The 24,294-nt window shown below is 54.5% G+C and overlaps 1 long non-coding RNA gene across 1 annotated transcript in view; it reads left to right on the top strand.

Moving 5' to 3' along the window:
• Window positions 1-280: 280 nt before the first annotated feature.
• LOC142049555 (uncharacterized) overlaps window positions 281-24,294 on the top strand; it is a 106,053-nt gene continuing 82,039 nt past the window's right edge. Inside the window, exons 1-6 of the long non-coding RNA XR_012657751.1 lie at window positions 281-573; window positions 4,650-4,709; window positions 5,710-5,864; window positions 6,248-6,357; window positions 15,945-16,136; window positions 16,395-16,504. This is a non-coding gene — a long non-coding RNA (uncharacterized LOC142049555). The remainder of the gene's footprint in view (window positions 574-4,649; window positions 4,710-5,709; window positions 5,865-6,247; window positions 6,358-15,944; window positions 16,137-16,394; window positions 16,505-24,294) is intronic.

The following is a 24,294-nucleotide window of genomic DNA, read 5'->3' as shown; positions in this document are numbered from 1 at the left end:
GCTCTGCCCGGCCGTGACCGGGGCCCGCAGGGGTTTCCCGCTCGCCCCGAGAAGGCGCTGGCCCCGAGCCGGGGCGTCCCGCCCCGCCCCGCCCGGCCCTCGGCGCCCTCGCGAGCTGAGCGCGGCCCGGCCAGCAGGGGGCGCTGGCGCTCACCGGCTGGGCGCGGGGGCGGTCCGGCGCGGGGGCGGGGCCGGTGGGGGCCGTTCCTTCCGGCCGCCCTTTAAGGGCCGCCCCGCGGGGCTCGGGCTTCCGGTGGCGCGTGCGCGTCGGAGCGAGGGCGGGAGCGGTGCGTGTGGAGGCCGAAGGGCCGGTGCGTGTGGCGGCCGGGTCGCGAGGCGTCCCTGTGCGGTGCCGGGGCCCCTCTGCGGCCCGGCGTGGGAAGCCCGCGGCCGGCGGAGCCTGCTCGGAGCTGGGCGGGGAGCGCCGCGGCGGTCCGGCCGCCGGCAGCCATCCCCTGCGGTGGCTGGCAGCCCCTCGGGACGCCTGGAGGCCTGGCGGTGCCCGAGCCTCGCCTGCGGCAGCCGCCTGAGAGAGCAGCGCGGCCGTGTCCGGGGGCCGGAGAGCGCTGGTGGGTGAGTTCGGGCAGCGGGTGGGTCTCCGTGTGAGGTGAGGCCTGGCGCGGGCCGGGGGGTATCTCCGTGCGGGTCGGGCCGGGGGCGGGGCGGGGGCCGGGCCCCGCAGAGAAGCCCCGGTCGGGCATCGTTCGCTTTTCCACAATGTAGGGCTCTCCCCGGTTATTTTTTGTGTACTGTGTTTTGGGTCACCTGAAAGCCTTTGGCCGGTTACGTTTGGTGCGGGGAGATGGCAGGTCTGGAGCCTGAAAGATCTCTGGTGGGGGGTGGGGGAGGTATTTCTTGCCTTAAAACTCTGAGCCCACCTCGTGTGTCATGTCGTGAGTCTCGTGACTGTGGCAAATGGCTGAGTCGGGCGTTTTCTGATAACTAACTTCTGAACGTGTGCGTGTGTAGGCACGGGGAGATTTGTGCAGTGTGACGGAGCCCCTTGTGCTTCTGTGCTAATGTCTACCTGTTCTAGACCTCCAGAGTTGGAAAGCCTTTGTTTAGTGCCTAGTTGTGCCTGCGTAACAAATGTTTTAGCTGCTGATGGGTTATACCTCTGCTGCGAACTTCTTGCTGGGTGGCTTGATTGTTTCTGGTTGTCCGTGTAAATCTAGGCAGCTATTTTCTGCCCGGTGGTGAAGCCTATCGCTTTGGATAACAAAGGGCAGGAGTGCAATAAAGAAAAAGGTGATTCGTCTGCTGCAGCTCCTTGGAAACAATTCGTTCCTTATTTTCTGCCCTTGGGCAGGCGTTGTGCTTTCCAGATAATGCAGCCTCTCCTGTGCCTGTCCACGCCGTGCATTTTGTCCTGCCCTTGCTTGAAAAGGCTCTCCTTGCCTTCCTCCCCTCTGCTGCAGTTGCCTTAATCTCTCGCTGCTGCTGCTGCTGCTGCTGGAAGAGGGATAAAGGGAGTGTTGTCGATCGGGTTGTTAAAAGCTTTTTCGCGGGCTGTAACGCGCGGGAAAGGGGGGCCGGGGGGGAGGATCAGTTTGCGGGGAAAATGGGAAACCAACATCACCTTCCCCTCCTACGGCGCAGCCCGGCCGCACGGCTCCCCGGGGATGCCCCTGCCCGCGGGTGTACCGTGTGTGCGCCCCCCGCGTGGGGCGGGGGACGATGACACCCCCCCACACACCGTCGGCGGCACTGGGGCAACCCCTGCCCCAGGGCTCCGCGCTCGTACCCGGCTCTCCCCGCTCCGGCACGGCACGGGGCTGGACGCACCGAGAAGACCCCGGAGCGGCTTCTCGCGTCCGGGCGAGAACAGGGCCCGGCCCCGAGCAGCAGAGCGGGCACCGCCGGTAGCTCGGAGGAGCGGGGCCGGCTCGGCTCGAGGCGTCAGAGCGAAAAGGGACGAGAACCGTCCCGGAGCGTCCGGGGGTTGGGGGGGTCGGCGGATGGTCCGGTGGCCGGGTTCGGCTCCGTGCCGGGCCGTGGGGCAGCCGGAGCCGCGCCAGAGCAGGTGAGGAGCCGCATGGCCGGGCGCGCTGTGGGTCGGCGGGTTTGGGCTGTGGGGTCTCCCGGTCCGCGGAGCCCCCGGGGGGGCGGCGGGGTGCGGGCAGCAGCGGCCCCGGGCCGAGCGCTGTCGTGGGTCGGTGGTTGGGTTTTGGGGCCGAGCCCGTGCCCGTCCCCGGGGAGTAGGGGCAGCCCCACCCGGCTCTCGACTGCTCCTCGTCGGGGTCGGGCGGCGGCGGCGGCGACCCCGGCGGGGGCTCCTGCGGTGCCGGGCGGGTCCCCCCTTGCCCGCGAGGCAGGCAGGGACCCCGGCTGCTGCCGCCGCGGTTTGCTGGAGGCGGGCCGGGCCCGGCCCCCTGTGGGGTTGGGGTGCGGGCCCGGCGCTGCCGGGGAAACGCGGCCTGCGAGAGCAGGAAGAAAGCGCTGCCGGGCCGGCGCTGGGCTGCCCCGCCGGGGTGCGGGGCCGGGCCCGCGCAGTTCAGTTCCCAAGGCCTCCCCGACAGTGCCCGCGTGGGCCGTGGGGGTGCAGGGCTGCGGGGTGGCTGCGCTCTCCGCGGCCCTGAGCGTTGCCCGTGGGGACTGCGGAGGGGGCCGGGACGCAGCCAGGTTCAGCTGGTTTGGTCCCTGAGCGTGGAGAGCACAGCTCTTCTGTTCCTGGGCCTTGAGAGCAGGCTCCTGTGGCTGACGCCGGGGCCCTGAAACAGATCGAGTCGTGCGTTTTGAGGGCCTGAGCGAGGGGACTAAGTGGTGTGGTTTTGGGCTGAGGAGCAGAGGTCAAGTGCTGCGCTTTTGGGACTTGAGAACAGGCTCAGCAGCTGGGCTTTTTGGCTCAGAACCGGTCCCAAAGTGAGCTGGTTTGGGGGCCAAAAGCAGAAGCCGGTTTGGCTGCTTGTGGGGGTGGCGTGGGGGCATCGGGGGCTGCAGGGGAAAGCAAGGGTTGGGCAGGGTACGAGGACCCTCCCCGGAGGTGGGGGTCCGGTCACATCGGACCCCGAAGTTCGGGAGGCCGGCATGCACCAGAGCGAACTCGCCACCTGAGGCGGGTCTCTGGAGGAAGGGTGCTTTTTGGATCCAGTGCAGCGCACCCTCTTTGGGTCCAGCTCTTCATTCTGCGCTGCTTAGAAGAGTTATTAACCAATTAATTAAACATACAAACTAAGTCACAACAGCTCTATCGGCTCCATCGTGGTTTGGAGCTCTGAATCGGTTTCATTTGGTGTCTAACACATTTTTTCCCCGAGGAGAGGCTACGTTTCAAGTTAATTAGTTTTCTCACAAGTGTGTCAGTCGATAAAATTGAGTTACGATTATTAAAACCACAAAGGTGACAGGAGTCTCACGGATCGGGTCTATTTCTGAAAATGTATTCATCCCATGCAAATGTCATCGGGATACAGATCATCTGCACTTCATGCTCTGACAAGACAAGATGCTGAGACAGGGATGAGCTCCAAAAGGACTACTGAAAAGAAAAAAAACCCACGCACTTCATGAAGTCATGGGGGGTTTTTTTGTTTGCATTTGGGGGGGCGGGGTGGCTTTAACAAAAGAGTGCAGTGTTGGCTGGCAGCAGCCTGCAGAGCATTTTTGCTGCCTGATCTCTCCTGTTCTTCTCTTCCACTCCTCTTTCAGGGCTGTAATTGTCATTTGGATAGTTTTAGAAGAGCAGTTAAGTTCCTCGCCTGTGTCTCAATGTGCTGGTAATACCAGGAAGGTGAATGCTTGAACCGGTCGGGCGGGTGGGAATAACTTGGCTGCAGGTAGAACTTCTGAGGGAAGACCAGCAAAACCAGGAAGCAAATAGCAAGTTCCCAAAAAATGTGCGGGTGTCAAACACATACAAGTGTTATTGCCGAATGTTTTGTTTTTGGCAATATGTTCCAAATGCCTATTTTTGGTAAACATAACTTTTCAGGAGATTCAGGGTTGTGTGTGGCAAAACATGTCCCTCTGTTTTTGTGTCCTGCCGCACAAACGGCCGGCGGCAGGGCTCTCGTTCCCCGCTCTCGCTATTGCCACAGCAGGGCTGCGATATTTAGACCTAAGGGATGGGTTTAGGAATGGAAGGAGAGAGAACGCCTGTGTTCTGTAAGGGCTATGAATGCTGACCCTTTGCCTCCGTCTGCCGCTTTTCCTGTGCGGGTGATGAAGCCGTTTTACTTTCCTCTGTTGTTCCTGGTCTAAGTAGTTGCAAGGCTGTCGCCGCTGTGGGTGTGCAATTTGTGTTGCTGTGTTTCTGTGGAGTCCTAGCTACGGCTCGCTTCTAGTGTGGCCAAGCGTCAAGGTAGGGCTTTCAGCTTAAAGCTTCAGAAGCGCTGCGCGCCGAGATGGGTGTAGGTGAAACTGCTGTTGCGCCTGCAGCTGTGCTCGCAGGGATGCTGGGTGGCTCCGCATCAAACCGGCGAGGTGCGCGTGGACCTCCGTCGGGCTGCGCCCTGGGTGCGAGAGCGTGCCGTGTTTTTGCTGTTCCGGCTTGTATGTGCGAGGGCTTAACGTTTGATTTAATGCATTTCCTTTAACGGCAGGCTGTAGTTGGGCTCTAGATGGTATTCCTACGTGGGCGCAGGAGCTGTGGAATGGTTAAGCTGTTGCTGTGCCTCCAGGTGACTTGTTCAGTAACACTGTTTTTCCAGGTGCAGATGGATGAGTCGTGCAGGGCAACGGAGGAGAGCCCAGGGGAGCGCTGTAAGAAGGTGAGTCTGTGTGTAGTACTGGAGGGAAGATGTGACTGATGGCTATAGGGCTCCATTATGGGTTTTACTCTTTTTTTTTTTTTTTTTTGTGATCTGAGGGTGCTAAGCGATGAGCCGAGCGTGATGTGGGCCCTGGAGGTGAGTCAGGCAAGGTGACCGGTGCTTGGTGGGCTGGAGTAGGTGTTCTTTTTCAGGTTATTCAGGGTTTTTTCTCCTTCTCTTCACTTTCCCATCCCAATTTGGGGCCGATTCCCTCAAACGGGGACTTCCCCCTGTGGGGCTGCTTATGCAGCCTGGGAGCTGCTGCCTGGGCACAAAAATACCTCAAACCCCTTGACTCTGGGCCTGCAATGAGGGGTGAAAATACAGGAAGAATTCTGGTGGAAAGAAAACAACTTGGGGCTTCTGGGAAAGCCAACTCCAGCTGGATTTGTGCGGCTGGAAAGGAAAAAAAAAAGGGGGTGGGGGGAAGGAACAACAACCTAAAAGCACCCACCAACCATTCTCATGCACAAAACCGAAAGTGAAAATGACCATTTTTTGTAGGGCAAAAGCACAAAAAATCCCCACAGAACTCAGTAGTTTGGAAAAGCAACCCCAATTATTACATTATGTAAAGAAGGCGGGGGAAAAAAAAAGAAAACCAAACCAAAACCCGATCACAACCCTGATGCCACATGCCTACAAGCAGTTCCTGGGGCTTATTCTGCGGGGGTGGGAACCCAACCTTGTTCCCCAGGTTTGCTGTGCTGCTTCTCCTCCCTCGAGACACTTTGCTGTTTGGTGCAGAGGCAATGAATGGCGCTGCTGGGGCTGCGAGGGGGAAAGGTGCAGAGGAATAGAAGCTCTGTGGATGCAGCCAAGTTACGGTTTCTGGATGGTATTAATCGAGAAGAGTAATTCAGATAATGCTGCTGCCCAGCGACCAGAATTGGGTACTGAGCCCGGGAGCCGCGCACGCGCGGTGGCGTCCCTGTGATCCCCATTGCTCTCTCCGCAGGTAACAGCCCTGCGATGCTGCGGTGCCTGCGAGGTGATGCCGCCGTGCTCGTTGCTGCTTCCTGGTAAGGAAAGGCCTCCTCTGCTCTTGCTGCAGCGTGGTGGTGTGTCGGACACGATTCCCTGTGTCGGGTGAGGCCTAGGGCTGCCGGCGAGGTGAGCGAGCCCCTTTGGTGGGTGCAGGGGTATCTCCTTGTGTGCCTGTACTACTGGGGCTGGTGGGATGGGAAGCTTCAAACGACCCGCCGAGGCAGGCTTCTGGTATGCTAAAGGCGAGCGGGTGAGGGCAGCCCTAGGAGTTACCCGGGAGCTGATAGAAGGGAAGAGGGAAAGGAGGAGGAGGATGATGACCTTTTCCCCCTGCAGCTTCTGGGTGCAGAAGATGGCCGACTCCCCAGCTCACCAGAGCTCCCCCTCAGCCTCCCCTGGCCCCCCTTGCCCCGTGCGCCTGCCCCCAGCTCCAGCACGGGCGAGCTAGGCTACGTGCCTAGGAAGCCTCATCTGGTAAGAGCTGTAAGACACCCACGTATTCTCTTCAGGTGGAGGACGGCCTAGAGTCTGGAGCTGCAGAAGAGGCAGGGAGGAGAGGAGGGGAAAGAAGCATCTGAACGGCTAAATTGTGCCAGCAGCGCTGAGAGCGAGAGTCGCGGTGAGTCCTGGGCCACTGGGGCCCCGTTGCCTCTCTTGTGCGTCCTGGGCCCTCCCCGGCCCCCTCTCTTTCCTTACCTGCTGCAAAATTTACTTTTTTTTTTGCGCCCCCCCGCCCCCCGCACCTTCTTTCTCCATCTCGCTCTGAGTGTCTCCCTGCCTCCCCGTCTTTTCAGTCCTCCCTCTCTCTGTCCTGTAGCCTGTGGCTCCTTTTTCTTTCTCCGCCTCTCTCTGCCTGGCTCTGGCTCCGTTTTTTTTTTTTTATTCCTCCTGCTCTGTCCTGTAGCCTGTCGGTGTTTTGTTGTTCTCTGGCTCTCTTGATCTGACTCCCTGTGTTACCGAAAAACGCGTTAAAATCGGAAACGACTCCTCAACACCAATTTAGTATTAAAGAGCAGGCATTCTTTATTCGCGGCGCCGGATGCACGGGGGATCGCTCCTCCTGGTGTGCGTACCTCACGCACCTTTCCCGTACAATTTGTAGATCAATGTTTTACGTATTCATACATATTCATTATTGTCCTGTCTGCTGATTGGTACAAACTTGCTCGTTCCGTATGTAAATCGCTGCGCAGGCTCGGTTGTCCTCTTCCGTTGTTCTCTTCTGTTACTTGGGTCGGTGGTGGTCTGTGAGTCGGTGGTCGCGATCTCCCCCTGCCGGAATTACCTTTTACCTTCTTGGCTCTTAATCTTGGCAGTCTTGGCTAGTTTTCTCAGTCCGCTAAGCGAAACCGCGTTTTGTCATCCTTTTCTGACAGAAGCACGTTGTCTGTTGTTCTGCTGACATTAACGATCGCCTAGGCACTAAAATGCAGATCGACAGGTGCGCTGATTGGTACGCTCCATGTTCCCGTAATGGAACACCGTCTCTGGTTGATTTCATCACTTTGGTTACATTTCCCCTGTTTGGAAGTTCTGAAATAATAATTTTCTCAATACTTCCATTCTAGATCAATAACATTCCACTATGTCAGTTTAGTGTTTGCTTCATGTTCTGAAATTTTTCACTTGATTGTGGTCTCCAGGGTGTATGCAGGTCCCATTTTCTACCCAAAATTTTATTAATTTGTTGAAGTACCTCTGCAAAAAAATGTGGTGCTCTATCAGAGGACATTCCCGTTGGCACTCTAAATCTTGGTATTATTTCCTTCAGCAACGTCTTAACTACTACTCTAGCTTTGTCGGTGCAGCACGAGAAAGCTGCTGGCCATCTAGAAAATTTGTCAGTCAGCACTGACAAATACTGCTATATTTATTTTGTCTGGGTAACTCAGAGAACTTAATTTGCTAATAATTTCCGGGAGAATTTTTTGTTTTGTTACTCCTAAAGGTTGTTTCCTTTGGTTCAGGGGATTATTTCTAGGACAGATTGGACACTTAGCTACTATGGGTTTAACTATTCTTGTCATGCCTACACACGCTACAGATGTTTTTAAACTCAAAACCGTAGCGCCTACACCCTAATGTGTTTGCTCATGGTTTTCTTTTGCAAGTTCTGTCATAACTTGTGGGGTTGTTGTTGTTATTACTTGTTTTTCTGGTGTTACCTACCATCTCTCTGTGTTTTGTGATGCTTCCAATTGTTCTGCTAATTGCTCATCCAATTTATTATATCTCGGTTTCAACTTTGGAATTCTGATCTGTTTTACTGGTACTAGTGCAAGGATACCTTGCTCTGCAGTCCTCTTTGCAGCTTTATCGGTCAGTCGTTTGCTTATGTTTACAGCCGTCTGGCCAAATTGATGAGCTTTGCAACGCTTTACCGCCACTTCTTTTGGTTTCTGCACGTCTTCCGGAAGTTGGAGAATTTCTTCTTTATGCTGTATTGATGATTCTTGGGCTGATGGCAGTCCTTTCTCCTTCCCAATAGCTCCATGATCGTGGATCACACCAAATGCACGTTTGGAATCAGTCTAGATATTTATCCTTTGTCCTTCTGCCATTCGCAGAGCTCGCTTCAATGCTACCAATGCTGCTTTCTGTGCTGAGGTGTTTGCAGGCAGCACCCCTGACTCCATTCCCTCGGCGGCGATAACGACAGCATATCCGGCCATTCGCTTCTCTTCTCGCCCAGAGCTTCTTCCATCTGTAAACAACTCCAGATCAGGATTTTCCCAGAGGTTTGTGTCTCAGGTCTGGTCTGCTGGAATAGACTTGTTCAATAGTTAGCAAGCGATCGTGTTCTAAATTGTCCGTAAGGTTTTCTGTTGTTAAAAACATAGCAGGATTCAGTATAGCAGTAGTCTTCGATTCCACATCGTCTTGTTCTAACAGAACAACTTGATATTTCAACATTCTGCTAAGGGATAGCCAACGACCCCCCTTTTGTTCTAAAACAGTCACCGCTATGTGCGGGACATATACTGTCATCTTCTGTCCCATTGTTAACTTTGGGGCTTCCCGGATCGGCAGCGCTGTTGTTGCTACTGCCCGTAAACACCTAGGCCATCTTTTACTCGCGTGGTCAGGTTGTTTGGAGAAGTAGCCCACAGGTCTCTTCCAGGTTCCCAGTCGCTGTGTCAGCACTCCAAGGGCTAAATGTTGTCTTTCGTGGACAAACAACTGAAAAGGTTTAGCGAAATCAGGTAGGCCTAATGCAGGGGCCATCATCGAGGCTCTTTTCAGTTCTTTGAATGCCGTTTGGCATCCGGGCGTCCAGGTTAAATATTTATCCTTTTGAGTCTTTCAATGCCTCAAATAATGGTTTTACATACAGTCTATAGTTCAGAATCCAGAGCTGATGCTATTTCATTGTTTTCAGAAAAGCTCTCAGTTCCTTCGGGCTGCTAGGTTCGGGAATTTGACAAATAGTTTCTTTCTTTTCACTTTCTAATTGTCTTTGTCTTTGAGATATTTCAAATCCTAAATAAATGGCTGCTTCTTTTCCTATTTGGGTTTTGTTTCTGGAAACTCTGCATCTTCCTTGGCCGAGAAAATTTAAAAATTTCAAAACATTTTTCTTTACTTTGTGCCGCTATCAGAATGTCATCCGCATTCTGTAACAAGATGCCTCTCCCTGGGTTCTGTTTTTTCTATATCTCTAATTTTTTTTTGCCAGCTGAGTCTCAAGTATCGTAGGACTATTTTTAAATCCTTGTGGAAGTACGGTCCATGGTAGCTGTGTCTTTCATTCTGTGGTGGGGCTTTCCCATTGCAAAGCAAATAGGCTTTGACTTTTTATGCCTGGAGGTATGCAAAAGAAGGCGTCCTTCAAATCTAGTACAGTAAACCATTTATGCTCCTCCTTTAAAAGAGGTCAGTAAAGTGTATGGATTAGCTACTACCGGATGTATATCTTGGACCACCTGATTTATAGCCCTTAAATCGTGAACTAGCTAATACTCTTTGCCTCTAGATTTCTTTACTGGCGACACAGGAGTACTATATTCTGATTCACATTCCACTAAAAGCTCATATTCTGAAAAATTTTATAATTAACTTCTGTAATCCTTTTCGAGCCTCTCGCTTAATAGGGTATTGTTTTTGTCTTACGGGCTTGGCTCCAGGCTTTAAGGTTACTTTTACCGGCTCTGCCCACTTAGATCGCTCCGGAGCTCCGCTCGCTCAAACCAAAGGAATTACTACGTTTTCCACTTCCTCGGGAACCCGTTCCTCCCTGGAGGAATCCTGTAACATAAACGCTCTCGCCTCTGTGGCTTTTGATTCTGGTATTAGTGATTTAATCTCTCCATCTTTAAAAGTTACTTGAGCATCTAATTGACCTAATAGATCTCGTCATAACAGAGGCAGTGGACATTCAGGCATATGCAGAAACTGGTGAGTTGCCCATTGCTTCTCCAATTTAAACTTTAATGGCTCTGAGAGGGGCTAATTTTTCTTTGCCCTGTTGCGCTAGCAACATCTACTGATTTATGATCAAATTTCTCTTCACGTGTATTCAATACCAAATAAGTGGCTCCCGTATCTACCAAAAATTCTATTTCTTCATTCCGTAGCTTCAGTGTAACCAGGTGTTCAGCTAGGGTTGATTCCCCTGGTCTCCTTCATGCCGAGCTACTTCAAGCATTTAACCCAGATCTCTGGATTCAGGTTGTTCTAGTTTCTGAAGGTTGTTTTCTCTCCCCCCGCCCCCATCTGGGGCTGATTGTCTTATGAATATAGAGACCAGCTGAATTGCTTTTTCTGGTTTTTCTGGGTTCAAATGAGTATATTTTCTGGTGGTCACCTTCAGTCTTTCCATAAAGGCTGAAGGGGACTCACTTAATTCTTGTCTCACTTCATAAATTTTGACCAATTTATTGCTTTTGGCATTGCTTGTCTTACTCCAAATAAAATCTCTCTCTGACATCTAGTCAACATTCCCCTGGGTCCTGGCTGATTAGGGTCCCACTCGGGATTTGTAGATGGACAATTCTTATTCATTGTTCTCTGTAAATTCCTGTTAGCATGTGCTCCCTGCACCTGCCTTCTGGCTGTATTCCATACTATTTTCTTGTCAGTTTCATCAAGCGAAGTATCCAGTATCACAAGTAGAGCAACACTCTTTCAAGTTCTCACCACGTTTTCCTCTTTTCAGAAACATTGCCGTAGAATCTTGTGGACATACCTCACGCTGTTTCTGCTGCTCGGGATGATTCCACGGTGTAAAGAACAAATCAACATATGCCACTTCTTCCCATTTGCCTTCCCTTTTTACAAAACAACATTAATTGCAAGATGGTACGATATTGCAATGTCTCGTGTTCTGGCCATTTGTGCCCACCTTCCAATTGATACGTTGGCCACCAATGATTGCAATATTCAATTAATGGTTTCCGAGTTAGTGGGTCACCGCCCCCGACGTCTTTCCAGTGCTTCAAAATACATCGCAAAGGTGTTCTCTGTGGGATAGGTTTCCTACTCAGTAATGCTCCCGTCTCCCAGTCGACTAGTAGTTGTGATAGTGCACTATCACAACTACTAGTCAGAGGGACTCCAACCCCCGTTAGAGGTCTCACTGGAAATCTGCCACTGGGATCTGTAGCCCCCTGCTAGATATCCCTGGAGACTTCAACCCCCTGTTGAAGACTCCCCTACCCTCGGGTCCCGCTCCACAGGCTTTCGCCTAGCAGAGACTTACCAACCGAGGCACCTCTTGGCCCCGACCCTGCGTGGCTTTCGCCGCGCCTTACGGGCAGGCCTGTGGGACTCAAACCCGCTATCCTATCCTATGTGGGAAACTAACCCCACGTATTATTCTACCTAAGTTTCTTCTTCAAAGAATGCCTTGTTTACCTCAATCCAGGGGATCTTGCTCAGAATTCTCTGGCCCGGGGATCGGAAGCTCTCCCGGAGAATTCCTCGGGGCCGGCTGCAGGTCCCACGATCCCACGGATCCGTCGAGATTCAAAAGCAGGTTCCCACCTGGGGTGCCAAAACTGTTACCGAAAAACGCGTTAAAATCGGAAACGACTCCTCAACACCAATTTAGTATTAAAGAGCAGGCATTCTATATTCACGGCGCCGGATGCACGGGGGATCGCTCCTCCTGGCGTGCGTACCTCACGCACCTTTCCTGTACAATTTGTAGATGAAAATTTTACATACTCATACATAGTCATTATTGTCTTGTCTAGCGATGGGTACAAACTTGCTCGTTCCGTATGTCAATCACTGCGCAGGCTCGGTTGTCCTCTTCCGTTGTTCTCTTCTGAGTAGGTGGTGTTACTTGGGTCGGTGGTGGTCTGTGAGTCGGTGGTCGCGATCTCCCCCTGCCGGAATTACCTTTTAGCTTCTCGGCTCTTACTCTTGGCAGTCTTGGCTAGTTTTCTCAGTCCGCTAAGCGAAACCGCGTTTTGTCATCCTTTTCTGACAGAAGCATGTTGTCTGTTGTTCTGCTGACATTAACGATCGCCTAGGCACTAAAATGCAGATCGACAGGTGCGCTGATTGGTACGCTCCATGTTCCCGTAATGGAACACCGTCTCTGGTTGGTTGATTTCATCGCTTTGGTTACACCTGTTCCTGTTGTTCAGTTTCTTCTTTTTTGGCTTTGTGTGATTCTCTCTGTGATTCTGTTTTTCTCTGCCTCGCTTTTCCCAGCTCCCCGTCCCTCACTTTTAATGCCCGTTATCCTTCACCAGCACACTCTCCCTTGGTTCCCATCCTCGTTTCTGAATTCCTCCTGCTTTGCCACGTAGCCCGTGACTTTTTTCTTAATCTCTCTCTGTCTGCCTCAACGCTCCCCCCGTGCTTTTTAATTCGTCTTCTCTGCTCTGTACCCTGCTACTGTTCTTGCCTTTCTGAGTTCTTCTCTGTCCAGCTCCCTTTCCCTATTCATGAATTCCTGTTCTTCCTGCAGCCACCGCTGTTCCCTGTGACCTCCATCTCTCTCTGTCCAGCTCCCTGTCCCTAGGTTTTAATTCCTGCCTCTGCCCGCTGTAGCCTGTCTAGATGTTTCTCTCGGCCTCTCTCTCTGTCCGGCTCCCTCTCTCTGTGTTCTAATTCCACGTTCTCTGTCACGTGGACCCGTGCTATTTGTTTGTCCTCATCTCTCTCTGTCCAGCTCCTTGCTGCGACGTTTTATTTCCTCATTTCCTCCCTCTCTGTCTTTGTAGCCCATTGCTGTTGGTTTGTTTTTTTCTTTTTTTTCACTTGTTTCTTCATGTGTCTCTGTCTGCCTCCCAGTCCCTGATCTTTAATTCCTCCTTCCCTGTAGGCCGCTGTTCCTTTTTTCCATTCTACATTGTGTTCTCTTTGGTCTCGTGTTCTTATTCATTGATTCCCTCCTCGCTGCCCTGTGGCTTGTCCCCATTTTATTGTTGCTTCTCTCTCCCTCTCTCTGGCTTCTTGCCCCTGTTTTTAAAATTCCTCCCTCTCTTCTCTCTTCCCTGTAGGCCGTGTGATCTTTAGCCTTTCTCCATGTCTTTCTGCCCATCTCTCTGTGTCTATTCATTAATTCTTCCCTCTCTGCCCTGTAGCCTGTAGCTTCTGTCCTTTCTCCATCTTGCTGTCCCTGGCTCCCCCGTGACCCTATGCTAGAATTGTTTCTCTCTTCTCTCCGTACGCATTGCGATTCCTTTTGCTCTCTGTCTCCCTTTGGTTTTTTTCTTTTTTTTTTTCTGGCTCCCTGTCCCTAATTCTTAATTCTCTGCCTTCTCGTGCCCCATGGTTTGTTCTGTGGGGTTCTCTCGCGGTTCCCTCGCAGTTCCCTCCAGTCCATACTGGGCTATATTGGTCTAGTCCATACTGGGCTATATTGGTCTAGTCCATACTGGGCTATATTGGTCTGTCCCGGCTTCCTCCCACTTCTTTCCCAGTGCCTCACAGTAGGTCCCGGTTCTGTCCATGGAGGGAACTGTGAGGGAACTGTGAGGGAACTGTGAGGGAACTGTGAGGGAACTGTGAGGGAACTGTGAGGGAACTGTGAGGGAACTGTGAGGGAACTGTGAGGGAACTGTGAGGGAACTGTGAGGGAACTGTGAGGGAACTGTGAGGGAACTGTGAGGGAACTGTGAGGGAACTGTGAGGGAACTGTGAGGGAACTGTGAGGGAACTGTGAGGGAACTGTGAGGGAACTGTGAGGGAACTGTGAGGGAACTGTGAGGGAACTGTGAGGGAACTGTGAGGGAACTGTGAGGGAACTGTGAGGGAACTGTGAGGGAACTGTGAGGGAACTGTGAGGGAACTGTGAGGGAACTGTGAGGGAACTGTGAGGGAACTGTGAGTAGGGGGGCGGCCCCCCGGGCCCCAGCCCCCCCCCCCCGCCTGGGGCCAGGGCGCCGCGGCCGCCGGCCCCTTCCTCCTCTGCCCGCTCCCGTCGCAGACGGCTCGGTATGTGTCACGAGCGGCAGCCCCGTTCAGCAGCTCTCGGAGGGCGCGCGGCTGTGCCCGGCCGTGACCGGGGCCCGCAGGGGTTTCCCGCTCGCCCCGAGAAGGCGCTGGCCCCGAGCCGGCGCGTCCCGCCCCGCCCGGCCCTCGGCGCCCTCGCGAGCTGAGCGCGGCCCGGCCAGCAGGGGGCGCTGGCGCTCACCGGCTGGGCGCGGTGGCGGGGCCGGTGGGGGCCGTTCCTTCCGGCCGCCCTTTAAGGGCCGCCCCGCGGGGCTCGGGCTTCCGGTGGCGCGTGCGCGGCGCGTCGGAGCGGGGGCGGGAGCGGTGCGTGTGGAGGCCGAAGGGCCGGTGCGTGTGGCGGCCGGGTCGCGAGGCGTCCCTGTGCGGTGCCGGGGCCCCTCTGCGGCCCGGCGTGGGAAGCCCGCGGCCGGCGGAGCCTGCTCGGAGCTGGGCGGGGAGCGCCGCGGCGGTCCGGCCGCCGGCAGCCATCCCCTGCGGTGGCCGGCAGCCCCTCGGGACGCCTGGAGGCCTGGCGGTGCCCGAGCCTCGCCTGCGGCAGCCGCCTGAGAGAGCAGCGCGGCCGTGTCCGGGGGCCGGAGAGCGCTGGTGGGTGAGTTCGGGCAGCGGGGGGCGGGTGTGTGTCTCCGGGCGGGGCCGGGGGGCTCCGTGCCCCGCAGAGGAGCCCCGGTCGGGCATCGTTCGCTTCCGAACAATGCAGGTCTGTCCCTGGTTATTTTCTGTGTACAGTGTTTCGGGCCACCTGAAAGCCTTTGGCCGGGTAGGTTTGGTGCGGGGCGATGGCAGGTGTGGACCCTGAAAGATCTCGGGTGGGGGGCGTGGGAGGTATTTCTTGCCTTAAAACTCTGAGCCCACCTCGCGTGTCATGTCGTGTTATCATGTCGTGAGTCTCTTGACTGTGGCAAATGGCTGAGTCGGGCGTTTTCTGATAACTAACTTCTGAACGTGTGCGTGTGTAGGCACGGGGAGATTTGTGCAGGGTGACGGAGCCCCTTGTGCTTCTGTGCTAATGTCTACCTGTTCTAGACCTCCAGTGTTGGAAAGCCTTTGTTTAGTGCCTAGTTGTGGCTGCGTAACTGCTGTTGCGCCTGCAGCTGTGCTCGCAGGGATGCTGGGTGGCTCCGCATCAAACCGGCCGCCGGGCGGCCGGGTTGTGCCGCAGAGCATGCCGGGAGCTGTAGTCCTTGCGGCTGCCGGGCGGCCGGGTTGTGCCGCAGAGCATGCCGGGAGCTGTATGCCTGGCGCAGTGGCTGCCGGCCCTGTCACGTGGTTCGCCGGGCATGGCGGGAGGCGCGGTCTTCCGGCGCTCGGGTGCCGGGCGGCCGTGCCGCGTACGGTACGCGAGGTGTATTTTTGGGGTTGGCTTCGTGTTGATTACTGGGGGCTTGCGGGTGCGGCCGCTTCTCGAGAAGCGGTGAGTTCCCCGGGAGCTGACAGAAGGGAAGAGGGAAAGGAGGAGGACGATGACCTTTTCCCCGTGCCCAGGGCGCAGATGATGGCCGCCTCCCCGGCCCACCGGAGGTCCCGCTCAGCCTCCCCTGGCCCCCCTTGCCCCGTGCGCCTGCCCCCAGCTCCGGCACCTCCCCATAAGCGTGCTGCATAGCCTTAGGCCGCCCCCAGGCCCTGTCGTGAAGGCAGCAAGCCGTCCCTCAAGCGCACTGGATTCCCCCTTGGCGCAGGGGCCCTTAGCAGTAGCGTGGGGAGGGAGCGGTGTGTCCAGAAGCCCCTGCGGAAGGAGAGGCTTTGGCCAGGGTCGATCGACGGTAATGACGGTCACTGTTTCTTCTTTCCCTCTCCCAGAGACCGTGCTGAGGACGTGGTTGTCTGTCCTTCCCCCGGGGATGCCGTTGCCTGTGGCCGTCTCAGGCTCGCGTGGCTTCTCTCTGCCCGTCCTCGCCGTCCTCGCAGCGCAGGGCCGATAAGGGATAGACAAAGCCCTTCCCGGCTGCGGACAGGAGCTGCCTCGGCTGAAGCTGGAGACGCCAACGAAAGGTAAAGAAGAAGAAACTGAAGGTGCTCTGGCTGCCAGCTGCCTTCCTGCCGCAGGCAAGAGAGAGCCTGTCCATGCAGGTGGGGGAGGAAGGATCCCCCTTCATAGCCCGCAGCGGGCCAGGCCACCAACGTGCACCGTAGGGTCTGTACGCGTAACCCGGAGTTGGGTACGGGCGTGTAGTGCACGAGCAAGCTAGGCTACGTGCCTAGGAAGCCTCATCTGGTAAGAGCTGTAAGACACCCACGTATTCTCTTCAGGTGGAGGACGGCCTAGAGTCTGGAGCTGCAGAAGAGGCAGGGAGGAGAGGAGGGGAAAGAAGCATCTGAACGGCTAAATTGTGCCAGCAGCGCTGAGAGCGAGAGTCGCGGTGAGTCCTGGGCCACTGGGGCCCCGTTGCCTCTCTTGTGCGTCCTGGGCCCTCCCTGTCTCTCCCCCGGCCCCCTCTCTTTCCTTACCTGCTGCAAAATTATTTTTTTTTGCGCCCCCCCCGCACCTTCTTTCTCCGTCTCGCTCTGAGTGTCTCCCTGCCTCCCCGTCTTTTCAGTCCTCCCTCTCTCTGTCCTGTAGCCTGTGGCTCCTTTTTCTTTCTCCGCCTCTCTCTGCCTGGCTCTGGCTCCGTTTTTTTTTTTTTTTTTATTCCTCCTGCTCTGTCCTGTAGCCTGTCGGTGTTTTGTTGTTCTCTGGCTCTCTTGATCTGACTCCCTGTGTTACCGAAAAACGCGTTAAAATCGGAAACGACTCCTCAACACCAATTTAGTATTAAAGAGCAGGCATTCTATATTCACGGCGCCGGATGCACGGGGGATCGCTCTTCCTGGCGTGCGTACCTCACGCACCTTTCCCGTACAATTTATAGATGAAAATTTCACATACTCATACATATTCATTATTGTCCTGTCTGCTGATTGGTACAAACTTGCTCGTTCCCTATGTCAGTCACTGCGCAGGCTCGGTTGTCCTCCCAGTACAGTGCGGGGAACGGGGACGTACAGTGCGGGGAACGGGGACGTACAGTGCGGGGAACGGGGACGTACCAGGATCTACTGGGTTGTACTGGGAGGGAACTGGGATGTACTGGGAGGGAACTGGGATGTACTGGGTGGAAAGTGTTGGGTTTGGGATTTACTGGGAGGGAACTGGGATGGACTGGGAGGGAACTGGGATGTAGTGGGACATACTGGGAGGGAACTGGGATGTACTGGGGTGTACTGGGAGGGAACTGTTATGTACCGAGGGGGAACTGGGATGTACTGGGAGTGAACTGTGAAGTACTGGGATGTACTTAGAGGGAAGTGGGAGGGAACTTGGATGTAGTGGGAGGGAACTGGGATTTACTTGGAGGAAAGTGGCATGTACTGGGCTGTACTGGAATGGAACTGGGAGTGAACTGTGTGTGAACTGTGAGGGAACTGGGATGTACTGTGAGGGAACTGGGATGTACTGGGACGTACTGGGACAGACTGGGAGGGATCTGGGCTGCACTGGTTGGGAACTGGGATGTACTGGGAGGCACTACAATGTGCGGGGATGCCCTGGGATGTACTGTGGAGGAACTAGGATGTACAGGCTTGTACTGGGTTGTACCGGGTGGAACTGGCAGGGATTTGGGATGTACCAGGATCTACTGGGATGTACTGGGAGGTAACTGTTGTGTACTGGGAGTGAACTGGGATGTACTGGTAGGGAACTGGGATGTACTGTGAGGACACTGGGATGTACTGGTATGTACTGGGAAGGAAGTGTTATGTACTGAGGGGAACTGGGACGTACTGGGACATGCTGGGAGGGAACTATGAAGTATTGGGATGTACTTAGAGGGAACTGGGAGGGAACTGGGAGGGAACTGTGAAGTACTGGGATGTATTTAGAGGGAACTGGTATGTACTGGGGGGGAACTGGGATGGACTGGGTGGAAAGTGTTGGGAATTGGGATTTAGTGGGAGGGAACTGGGATGTAGTGGGACATACTGGGAGGGAACTGGGATGTACTGGGGTGTACTGGGAGGGAACTGTTATGTACCGAGGGGGAACTGGGATGTACTGGGAGTGAACTGTGAAGTACTGGGATGTACTTAGAGGGAAGTGGGAGGGAACTTGGATGTAGTGGGAGGGAACTGGGATTTACTTGGAGGAAAGTGGCATGTACTGGGATGTACTGGAATGGAACTGGGAGTGAACTGTGTGTGAACTGTGAGGGAACTGGGATGTACTGTGAGGGAACTGGGATGTACTGTGAGGGAACTGGGATGTACTGTGAGGGAACTGGGATGTACTGTGAGGGAACTGGGATGTACTGTGAGGGAACTGGGATGTACTGTGAGGGAACTGGGATGTACTGTGAGGGAACTGGGATGTACTGTGAGGGAACTGGGATGGACTGGGACGGACTGGGAGGGAACTGGGATGTACTGGGCTGCACTGGTTGGGAACTGGGATGTACTGGGAGGAAACTGGAATGTCCCAGTTGACACCCACTTCCCTCCCAGTGCCTCCCAGTATATCCCAGTTTCCTCCCAGTACATCCCAGTAAATCCCAGTTTGCTCCCAGTACATGCCAGTACATCGCAGTACATTCCAGTTCCGTTCCTGTACATCCCAATACATCCCTGTTCCATGCCAGTACATCCCAGTTCCCTACCAGTTCATCCCCGTACATCCCAATTCCCTCCCGGTTCACTACCACTTCTTTCCCAGTTCCGTCCCATTACATCCCAGTACATCCCAGGTCCGTCCCAGTACATCCCAGGTCCGTCCCAGTACATCCCAGGTCCGTCCCAGTACATCCCAGGTCCGTCCCAGTACATCCCAGGTCCGTCCCAGTACATCCCAGGTCCGTCCCAGTACATCCCAGGTCCGTCCCAGTACATCCCAGGTCCCTCCCAGTACATCCCAGGTCCCTCCCAGTACATCCCAGGTCCCTCCCAGTACGTACTCCCAGTACTGGGAGGGAGCTGGGATGTACTGGGAGGCACTACAATGTGCGGGGATGCCCTGGGATGTACCGTGGAGGAACTAGGATGTACAGGCTTGTACTGGGTTGTACCGGGTGGAACTGGCAGGGATTTGGGATGTACCAGGATCTACTGGGATGTACTGGGATGTACTGGGAGGTAACTGTTATGTACTGGGAAGGAACGGGGAGGTAACTGGGATGTACTGGTAGGGAACTGGGATGTACTGTGAGGGAACTGGGACGTACTGTGAGGACACTGGGATGTACTGGTATGTACTGGGAGGGAAGTGTTATGTACTGAGGGGAACTGGGACGTACTGGGATGTACTGGGAGTGAACTGGGAGGGAACTGGTATGTAGTAGGATGTACTGGGTGGGAACTGGGATGTACCGGGAGGGAACTGGGATGTACTGGGATGTAGTGGGAGGGAACTGGGAGGGAACTGGTATGTACTGGGAGGGAACTGGGATGTACTGTGAGGGAACTGGGATGTACTGGGACGTACTGGCAGGGAACTGGGATGTACTGGGAGGGGATTGGGACGGATTGGGAGGGAACTGGGATGTACTGGGCTGCACTGGTAGGGAACTGGGATGTAGTGGGAGGAAACTGGAATGTCCCAGTTGACACCCACTTCCCTCCCAATGCCTCCCAGTATATCCCAGTTTCCTCCCAGTATATCCCAGTTTCCTCCCAGTACATCCCAGTAAATCCCAGTTTGCTCCCAGTACATCGCAGTACATTCCAGTTCTGTTCCTGTACATCCCAATACATCCCCGTTCCATGCCAGTACATCCCAGTTTCCTACCAGTTCATCCCCGTACATCCCAGTTCCCTCCCGGTTCACTACCACTTCTTTCCCAGTGCCTCCCAATACATCCCAGTTCCGTCCCATTACATCCCAGTACATCCCAGTTCCCTCTCAGTACATCCCAGTTCCCTCCCAGTACTGGGAGGGAGCTGGGATGTACTGGGAGGCACTACAATGTGCGGGGATGTCCTGGGATGTACCGTGGAGGAACTAGGATGTACAGACTTGTACTGGGTTGTACCGGGTGGAACTGGCAGGGATTTGGGATGTACCAGGATCTACTGGGATTTACTGGGAGGTAACTGTTGTGTACTGGGAGTGAACTGGGAGGGACCTGGGATGTACTGGAAGGCACTACAATGTGCGGGGATGCACAGGGATGTACTGTGGAGGAACTAGGATGTACAGGCTTGTACTGGGTTGTACCGGGTGGAACTGGCAGGGATTTGAAATGTCCTAGTATCTACTAGGATGTACTGGGATGTACTGGGAGGTAACTGTTGTGTACTGGGAGTGAACTGGGAGGGAACTGTGAAGTACTGGGATGTACTTAGAGGGAACTGGGATGTACTGGGAGGGAACTGGGATGTACTGGGTGGAAAGTGTTGGGAATTGGGATTTACTGGGAGGGAACTGGGATGGACTGGGAGGGAACTGGGATGTAGTGGGACATACTGGGAGGGAACTGGGATGTACTGGGGTGTACTGGGAGGGAATTGTTATGTACCGAGGGGGAACTGGGATGTACTGGGAGTGAACTGTGAAGTACTGGGATGTACTTAGAGGGAAGTGGGAGGGAACTGGGATTTACTTGGAGGAAAGTGGCATGTACTGGGATGTACTGGAATGGAACTGGGAGTGAACTGTGTGTGAACTGTGAGGGAACTGGGATGTACTGTGAGGGAACTGGGATGTACTGGGACGTACTGGGACAGACTGGGAGGGATCTGGGCTGCACTGGTTGGGAACAGGGATGTACTGGGAGGCACTTCAATGTGCGGGGATGCCCTGGGATGTACTGTGGAGGAACTAGGATGTACAGGCTTGTACTGGGTTGTACCGGGTGGAACTGGCAGGGATTTGGGATGTACCAGGATGTACTGGGATGTACTGGGAGGTAACTGTTGTGTACTGGGAGTGAACTGGGAGGGAACTGGGATGTACTGGGAGGGAACTGGGATGTACTGTGAGGACACTGGGATGTACTGGTATGTACTGGGAGGGAAGTGTTATGTACTGAGGGGAACTGGGACGTACTGGGACGTGCTGGGAGGGAACTATGAAGTATTGGGATGTACTTAGAGGGAACTGGGATGTACTGGGAGGGAACTGTGAAGTACTGGGATGTACTTAGAGGGAACTGGTATGTACTGGGAGGGAACTGGGATGGACTGGGTGGAAAGTGTTGGGAATTGGGATTTAGTGGGAGGGAACTGGTATGTACTGGGAGGGAACTGGGATGTAGTGGGACATACTGGGAGGGAACTGGGATGTACTGGGGTGTACTGGGAGGGAACTGTTATGTACCGAGGGGGAACTGGGATGTACTGGGAGTGAACTGTGAAGTACTGGGATGTACTTAGAGGGAAGTGGGAGGGAACTTGGATGTAGTGGGAGGGAACTGGGATTTACTTGGAGGAAAGTGGCATGTACTGGGATGTACTGGAATGGAACTGGGAGTGAACTGTGTGTGAACTGTGAGGGAACTGGGATGTACTGTGAGGGAACTGGGATGTACTGGGCTGCACTGGTTGGGAACTGGGATGTACTGGGAGGAAACTGGAATGTCCCAGTTGACACCCACTTCCCTCCCAGTGCCTCCCAGTATATCCCAGTTTCCTCCCAGTACATCCCAGTAAATCCCAGTTTGCTCCCAGTACATCCCAGTACATCCCAGTACATTCCAGTTCCGTTCCTGTACATCCCAATACATCCCTGTTCCATGCCAGTACATCCCAGTTCCCTACCAGTTCATCCCCGTACATCCCAATTCCCTCCCGGTTCACTACCACTTCTTTCCCAGTTCCGTCCCATTACATCCCAGTTCCGTCCCATTACATCCCAGTACATCCCAGGTCCCTCCCAGTACATCCCAGGTCCCTCCCAGTACTGGGAGGGAGCTGGGATGTACTGGGAGGCACTACAATGTGCGGGGATGCCCTGGGATGTACTGTGGAGGAACTAGGATGTACAGGCTTGTACTGGGTTGTACCGGGTGGAACTGGCAGGGATTTGGGATGTACCAGGATCTACTGGGATGTACTGGGAGGTAACTGTTATGTACTGGGAAGGAACAGGGAGGGAACTGGGATGTACTGGGAGGTAACTGTTATGTACTGGGAAGGAACAGGGAGGGAACTGGGATGTACTGGTAGGGAACTGGGATGTACTGTGAGGGAACTGGGACGTACTGTGAGGACACTGGGATGTACTGTTATGTACTGGGAGGGAAGTGTTATGTACTGAGGGGAAGTGGGACGTACTGGGATGTACTGGGAGGGAACTGTGAAGTACTGGGATGTACTGGGAGTGAACTGGGAGGGAACTGGTATGTAGTAGGATGTACTGGGTGGGAACTGGGATGTACCAGGATGTACTGGGAGGGAACTGGTATGTACTGGGAGGGAACTGGGATTTACTGGGACATACTGGCAGGGAACTGGGATGTACTGGGAGGGGATTGGGACGGACTGGGAGGGAACTGGGATGTACTGGGCTGCACTGGTAGGGAACTGGGATGTACTGGGAGGAAACTGGAATGTCCCAGTTGACACCCACTTCCCTCCCAATGCCTCCCAGTATATCCCAGTTTCCTCCCAGTATATCCCAGTTTCCTCCCAGTATATCCCAGTTTCCTCCCAGTACATCCCAGTTTCCTCCCAGTACATCCCAGTAAATCCCAGCTCGCTGCCAGTACATGCCAATACATCGCTGTACATTCCAGTTCTGTTCCTGTACATCCCAATACATCCCCGTTCCATGCCAGTACATCCCAGTTCCCTACCAGTTCATCCCCGTACATCCCAATTCCCTCCCGGTTCACTACCACTTCTTTCCCAGTTCCGTCTCATTACATCCCAGTTCCGTCCCATTACATCCCAGTACATCCCAGTTCCCTCCCAGTACATCCCAGGTCCCTCCCAGTACTGGGAGGGACCTGGGATGTACTGGGAGGCACTACAATGTGCGGGGATGCCCTGGGATGTACTGTGGAGGAACTAGGATGTACAGGCTTGTACTAGGTTGTACCGGGTGGAACTGGCAGGGATTTGGGATGTACCAGGATCTACTGGGATGTACTGGGATGTACTGGGAGGTAACTGTTGTGTACTGGGAAGGAACAGGGAGGGAACTGGGATGTACTGGGAGGGAACTGGGACGTACTGTGAGGACACTGGGATGTACTGGTATGTACTGGGAGGGAAGTGTTATGTACTGAGGGGAACTGGTGCGTACTGGGATGTACTGGGAGGGAACTGTGAAGTACTGGGATGTACTGGGAGTGAACTGGGAGGGAACTGGTATGTAGTAGGATGTACTGGGTGGGAACTGGGATGTACCAGGATGTACTGGGATGTACTGGGAGGGAACTGGTATGTACTGGGAGGGAACTGGGATGTAGTGGGAGGGAACTGGTAGGGAACTGGGATGTACTGGGAGGGAACTGGTATGTACTGGGAGGGAACTGGGATGTACTGTGACATACTGGCAGGGAACTGGGATGTACTGGGAGGGGATTGGGATGTACTGGGAGGGAACTTGGATGTATTGGGAGGGAAGTGTTATGTACCAAGGGGGAACTGGGACGTACTGGGATGTAGTGGGAGTGAACTGTGAAGTACTGGGGTGTACTGGGAGGGAACTGGGATGTACTGGGAGGGAACTTTAAAGTACTGGGATGTACTTAGAGGAAACTGGGAGGCAACTGGCATGTACTGGGATGTACTGGAATGGAACTGGGAGTGAACTGTGTGTGAACTGGGAGGGAACTGGGATGTACTGTGAGGGAACTGGGATGTACTGGGATGTACTGGGAGGGACTGGGAGGGATCTGGGATGTACTGGGCTGCACTGGTAGGGAACTGGGATGTACTGGGAGGAAACTGGAATGTCCCAGTTGACACCCACTTCCCTCCCAGTTTCCTCCTAGTATATCCCAGTTTCCTCCCAGTACATCCCAGTAAATCCCAGTTCGCTCCCAGTACATCCCAATACATCGCCGTACATTCCAGTTCCGTTCCTGTCCATCCCAATACATCCCCGTTCCATGCCAGTACATCCCAGTTTCCTACCAGTTCATCCCCGTACATCCCAATTCCCTCCCGGTTCACTACCACTTCTTTCCCAGTTCCGTCCCATTACATCCCAGTTCCGTCCCATTACATCCCAGCA

Source organism: Phalacrocorax aristotelis, chromosome W (genome assembly GCF_949628215.1).
Source record: "Phalacrocorax aristotelis chromosome W, bGulAri2.1, whole genome shotgun sequence".
NCBI lineage: Eukaryota > Metazoa > Chordata > Aves > Suliformes > Phalacrocoracidae > Phalacrocorax > Phalacrocorax aristotelis.
Note: the sequence above shows the minus strand (reverse complement) of the source record. Positions and strands in the feature narration are given on the sequence as shown.